The sequence below is a fragment of the Argopecten irradians genome, chromosome 7 (genome assembly GCF_041381155.1).
Source record: "Argopecten irradians isolate NY chromosome 7, Ai_NY, whole genome shotgun sequence".
NCBI lineage: Eukaryota > Metazoa > Mollusca > Bivalvia > Pectinida > Pectinidae > Argopecten > Argopecten irradians.
In genome coordinates, this window is record NC_091140.1 from 4272843 (window position 1) to 4280065 (window position 7223).

Genomic DNA, 7223 nt, shown 5'->3' on the forward strand with positions numbered 1-7223 from the left:
TTAATACATGCTACTTTGTAAACATGATAATACTATTAGATTTCATACACCACACAACTTTAAAACCACTTTTTAAATTATTTGACCGTTATGTATAGGCGTAAGTATATATTGTATACACTGTCCGTGACGCGGCGGAAACGTTAAAATATTCATACGCTTGACCAGATTGGAGTTCATAGCGTGATATTGCCCCTCTGGTTTAACATAGATCAAACGGGAAACTGAGAGTAGAATGGAAATATATTGATATGGTATCTTTGTATTTAAATCAACGCCAAATATAACCCGAAAAAGAAAATGTAATATTGTCACATCCACATATATTGGTGTGTAACATCTGTTGCGCTATATATGTTCCTTGTGACGTCTCCTATTTCACCAGATATTGATTATCACGTGACGGCCTCTAGACAATTTGACATTCGTTATAGTGCATGTCTTAACATGCTGTAATTTACAATGACATATGGGTATAAAACTGTGGACATCAACGGTGATAGAATTATATAACTGCGTATATATGTTGAACAAGACTCGTTTTAGACGGTTTACAACACTTTGAAATATAATTGTGTAGCGCATGTCTTATCATTATGTAATTTACAATGACAGAGGAGATATTTATAAACCTGTACACATCAAAGGTCCTGGGATTGTATTACTATATACTATATACCTCTGTGGTACTAGACTCGCGCTAAACGTTTCACATTCTTTCCTCACTCTGATAAAAGATATGTTATAAATCTCAAACCATTTTGCCTTTATTACTTCCCTTTTTACTTATTAGTCCCTCAACATTCTGAAATAAAACCTTATTATATTGAAAATATCTATCTGGAAACAAGGATTTATAAGTGAGAAGGATTCGTGTCTGTCTCTTTACATTACTAAACACCACGCGAGACGCCTATGAACCGGGAATAAAAACCGTTTTTCTCAACAAATACTTGTCTTATCGAGTCAAACGAAACACCATTGTAAAGTTTATTAAATTTCACGACGTTTATAACTAGCTTTAAAGATGGAATGTTTAGGGGATATGTCTTAAATTTTCGTTAAAAAAAATCGACAGCTCATGAAATGACAGCACCGCTTCAGAAAGTAAGACGGTAACCCTCGCACCCGCAAGCTACATCAAAGGCTGCGCCGGCGGATATCAAAGGAAAATCAGCCGTCGACCAACGTCACGGTCAGTGCACAAACACAAAAGCGCCTGCCTTGGACTTCCCCAAAACCCAGTGTGACTTATCCTTCTCATATACGTCCTTGCTGGAAATGAGGAGAAAATCCAATTTCACCGTAACAGCAGGGAACATTAAGATAATCTACTGCCAAAGGATATTACCACAGAATTAAGATAGCGTTGAAGTGATAAGATTTGAGATAAACCTTTTGCTAACACAACACTATTACCATTGTACTTAAAAAAAACTACAGGTTAAATACATCATATCTGATACGTGTATTTTATAATAGTAAAATTAAGATGATTGAAGTGCTGTAGTAAATGTCGAATGTGATTGAAATTCATGAATTTACAAGGAAAAAAATTGTTCATGACAGAGGTTAATTTCTTAGCGAGTTATAATTAACGAAAAAAATGGCCAGATAATGTGTTGAACATACTTAAATCATGGCATGTCGTTTAAGAAATACACCTTATCACTAAAAATCGATTGTCGTATGTCCATTGAGTGATATAATCACGAGGACAATTCATACCAGTTCATACGATTTGGTATAGATTAATGTCCCTGTCGATAAGACAAAGCTACCACTATAACACCTGTTAATACAGATATTTTGTAACATCGATATATTCCTTCCTTGTATGTTGCCACAAACAGAGAGACCAAGACGGCAGATTGTATACAATATGTTTACTTATCAATAATGTAAAACAACATATTCACAAAAAGGAAAAAAGGAAACATGATCAGCTGCCATGGAAGACACCTTCGTCAAGAGATACGTATTAACATAATCAGTGTGTCTGTTTAGGTCTATTATGGACCACAAAGGAATGTCCAATGCCTTACACTGATTCTCGAGCAAAAGGCGGTCTTACCCACGTGGTTAGTTTACATTACTAACGTAGTGATTGTCGTAACCAAGGAAAATCACAGTTAGGACTCTTATACTTTATCAACCGGTATCGTAGATACCGATTTACAGATCAAAACACAGTACGCGTGTTTGGAAAGGAGTAGTTAAAAGTATCATTAGCTTTCTGCAACAGTATCTACCCTCATACAACTTCGCAGGGAACATAAAGCTAGCAGCACACTATTCGTTGATTTACATTTCAAGCTGTCAGTGAAGGAGACGTCCAACCAAGAAGTTACGAATTTAGTTTTTCCAGTTTTACATAGTGAGAAAACTGAAATAGTGCAATCTGTAGATTATTTTCGGTATGCTTATCTCGGAGATTTCTACGATTTTTCGCCTTCAGACAGGCCTTCACAAAGCTCCTTGTCGGCAGCAGACGAATGACCTTGACCTTGATGTCTTTTCTCTCGTATCTGATCCAGGATCCAGGACCGGAAGATTGCTACCTTAGTGAAGACTGTCGGGTATTGCTGGCAGGACACTGCCCCCACGATGTCGTACCCATTAGAACAAAAGATCCCTTCCTCTTACACATCAACGGACCACCAGAATCGCCCTGAGGAAAGCGAACTGATCTGTAAACGACCTTTTAACAGCCAGGGTCATTTATGGTGTGTAAGGTTAACTAACGAAGAAAAGCTAGAGTAACCCGGAAAGAAACATGTAAAATTCACCACATGGGATTCGAACAGATCTAGCTTGTGACATATCGACCACTCGTACACTACATTATTAAGCATATATAATAACGAAATTGCAAAAACGTTAGATGGCAACAATTAAAATTAAATAATGCATATAAGCCAATAAATGTTAATACTTTGCACTATAATAATTGTATTATAAAGGAAAATGGGAACAGCTAGTAACACCTGGTGTTTTCATTTGGGACAAAATGATATGAGCTGTGGTAGAATACATCCAATTGATATGCAAGAAACTAAATTTGATAATCGTATCATTTGGGCAACTTTGAAGATGTAACATTAATGACAACAAATAAGGAACGTGAAGTCAAAATCTATGATATGGGTTAGTGGGAGCATGTAACTTATATGTGATGGAATATTACATATAAAACAACTTGTTTATTATGTCGTTTGTGGCAGGATAAATCTATAACACATTGTTACTGACGAAGAAGTTCTGGGAAACCATATGTGAATGTACGCTTACCTCGCAGGCGGCTGTATGTTTGTAGAAGGCACATAGATTGGTTGTTTTGACCATTCCGTCCCAGAACCTTTTAGAATTACACTTATTGTTGGTAATGATGTTGATGCTGGCTTCCTGGAGGCGAGTGGCCAACTGACTGTAGTCTCCCACTGAAACAAAATAAAAGCCACACTTGTAATTCTATTTATAGTCGGAGATTTTGTGTTTTATAAAGGATATGACGTCAAAATACTTAACAAGATAGAATGTTAAGGTTGATTGTGCAAAAATAACTTTTTACTAGATATATAATGTTAAAGTTAAATCATCGATAATATTGGGCTTTTATGTATCTATTCCAAGCACAGAATTTTATGAATTGCCTTTAAGAAAAATTTTAATATTTCTCCATCAAAAGTGCCATGGAAAAATATGGTGTGGGCTTATCTATAAAGGGTTTTCGTAATTGTGTGTGCCACTTCTCTCACAAGATTGTAAATTTACACGAAATAAGCGCTAAGAGCCATACACCACTTAAAATCTGTTTCATGTATAGGTAGATGAAATCAGTTTATTGGTATTATATAGATGATAAACACAATGTCAATATCGAAGTTGTTATTTATGAAACTATTGATTCTTATAAAACAATATTACCTTCATTTGGTACTTTTTTCAGTTCATTGCACGGTTATGTATCTGAAAAGCAAATATGTAATATCCTGAAAAGTGTATCATCGCAAATTGCAATCAATCTTATAATAAGGATAGGAAAGTAATTAATATTTAAAGTTAGTTGTGTCACAAATACATTGTATATAAAACAAAAATACAAGTACAACAATATGTTTGTGAAAGTAACGTGATTGCAAGTCAACTAATCATTGTCTCAAACTGCTGTGCAGGTAGGACTTTGGAATGGTACATGCTGTCTCCATTTTATTATTATTAAAAGCGATTAAAGATATTATCTTAGATATTTTCTCTTCCTATCTGAGTGTTTCTTCCTAATATCTCCATCGACACCACCTTAATTTGGTTTTGGGTTTTGGGTTCCCCCTCCCATACAAAAACTAAATAATAAAAACAAGGTAGGTATTAATTGCATGTACAAATAAAGCAGTCCTTAAATAACAGTAGCTGTAAATAGAACATTAAGTGAAACCAACTAATTAACTTGAAATACAAAACCTAACATGTTATATTAAAAGACGCCATTTTCATGTCAGTAATTATTTTACTGAAATTAATGAGAATAAAAAAAATAATGTACATTTCGGCAATGACTTACTATCCTCTTCCGTGTCCTCCTCCTCCTTTACCTCCTCCCTGTCATCCTTACCCTCATCCCCCTGGGTCACCACGCCCCATCCCGTGATATAACAGTCCCTGTACGATATCCTCTGGTTACGTTTAGCGAGGGCGGGGATCGGCCTTACCCTGGGGGTCTTAGTGGCGTTAGATTTCAGATGGAGCAGAGCAATGTCGTAACCAGCCAGGAAATCACCACTATACATCGGATGCTGTCAAATATACAACAATAGCTTGTAAATATCAACATAAGACTCGTAATTTACCTTTATCGATGTACTTTTAATGTCAAAATACTACAAAATTAATGAAATATTTTACAATACAAATTTCTGTTATGTTGACATCAACATTCGTATGTGCTTCACCGTTAGAAACACACTTTGTGGTCCTTTATCGTTTATAAATTGATAATAAGCATCACAACAAAACGCAACCTCTAATTGTGACTAAATGATTTACAAAATTTCGTCGGACAACTGTTGTTAGAATAACAAAATTAATTTAACTTTGACATGTACGTAAAAATGAAATTACAGAAAAGGAATGAGTTGCTGTTATGACTATAAAGTTATTGTCAGTGCGAAAAGATTTTCCAATCGGCTTAAAGTGACGCAGGAGTAAGAGGGGACACCGTCGCCCTCGACATAACTTGTTTGCCAGTCACTGTAAATAGAATAACTCACCAACGACATGGCCATCACCTCGACGTACTGTTCAGTGCCCTCCGGAATGTCTCGGTTGTAATCCCCGAGTACAACTGTTAATCTGTCTGATCTGGACATCAAACATGTTCATATCACTTCATATTATAACAGTGATATTCTAATCACAGTGTTCTACGCTTTTACACTCAAAATTAGCTTCCACAATAATATCTGCTGTATAAGTTTAGTATATTCAAAGCCGAAGCCATCTTTCGTTCTTCCTGATGTGCACTGGTGTAATACATTTCTATGAGAGAGAAGGGCATGCTGTCATCTTCGTAAACGAGACAAGAGTATATAGACGTCGCGCACAATGTTCGGTCACTTTTATGTAACGTTATTGAATGTAAAAGACGTCATTATCTTATATCATGACGAGCGCAATTGACGTCATTTCCGACATTCGGCAAACCTGCAAGACAAAGAAAAAACCAATTTTTCGAACACTTTTTTGAATTTTCAGTAGAGATTTCGCACACGTATATTTGAGCAAAAACGTATTTTTTTTATTCTGAATAGAAAACATACTTCATAATATAAAGTCATTTTTCAACGTCGTGAACTTGCGTGACAGAACAGTCAATCTAAAAATTTCATTTTGTGTCATTTCTGCAAGACAAAGGTTTTGTTCAATAAAAAAGTAGAACGACGTCGCAGTCTATATTTTCTGACATGTTATTAAAATAGAAGAAAAATTGTATTTTTATATTAACAATTCATGTCTCTATCTCATGTATTGGAACCGTTTTGTACTGTGTGTATTTTGTGTTTTTTCACTTTTTTATCTTTTCGGATCTGTCGATCGGTAAGTCTACAAACAAAGTCCACCATTTTGAAGTATGACGTCACAATTCATTATAACGAAATGACATCATGATAGTTCGTTTTCGGGGAATCTCTTTGTCAAATTTTACCGCCATGTGGTGTTCAGTTGACCACAGTGACACTTTACTGAAACGCATACACGTGTCTTACACTGTCGCGCCAAAAAACGTCATTTCTCACCAAAACGCATCATAGAAAATAAACGTAAAGTCTCCCGTAATTGAATGAATTACTTTCTGTTTTTCAATTTAAAAATATAGTATTGCGCCAAAAAACGTCATTTTCTCACCAAAACGCATCACAATAGAAAAATAAATATTACAAATAATTTGATAAAAGTCCTCCCGTAATTGAATGAATATATCCTTTCTGTTTTTCATTTAAAAATATAGTATTGCGCTTATATTATTTTACTGTTCAACGCTTTTTCCAATGAAATTCCGGCGTGACGTAAAAGTGACCGAACATTGTGCGTTATGTCAGCGTAAATAAATCGGTTAAGTACGAGACATTCCTCTGGCATTACAATTTCCAAACCATCCGTTCTGTCCACTGACACAGTGTGCCGCTGTGAGGACGGTATCGTACTCTATCAGGGTGCCTCCACACACGAACCCTTCCCTCGACACCACAACCCCAGCCTGCCACGGCCAGGAGGTACTGCGAGAATCCTTACCGCCAATAATCATCAGAGGACTTGGGCTCTCTGTACTCTCTCCTAGGGTATAGACCATATTTATTCAATATGTATGACAGGATTTTTTCACAGCGTAGTGTATTACCGGGAAAGGTACATTTCAAATAAAACTTCTCAGGAATAATAAGAATTTCCTGACAACTAAACTGACATGTATTATAGGCGTCACGGATTGATTTCATTTTCACTTTGAGGACTAGAAATGGCGGTATGCTAGGGAGAGACAGCGCTATAAAATGGGCAACAATTTTCACTATTGCAAAAACACACATCATTGATATACATGTACTGCAGCTACCCTAAAAACTGCACTGCATACAGAGAAGGTGTTAAAAAATAAACTTTATTTTACACCGATTGCGAAACAGGTTATACAAGTTATGCAAATCATTTTCGATGGCCCCGAAACAAGC

General features: G+C 35.9%; 1 pseudogene; it reads right to left on the reverse strand.

Moving 5' to 3' along the window:
• Window positions 1-1868: 1868 nt before the first annotated feature.
• Window positions 1869-6879, reverse strand: LOC138326748 (elastase-1-like; annotated as a pseudogene).
• Between the last annotated feature and the right edge of the window lie 344 nt (window positions 6880-7223).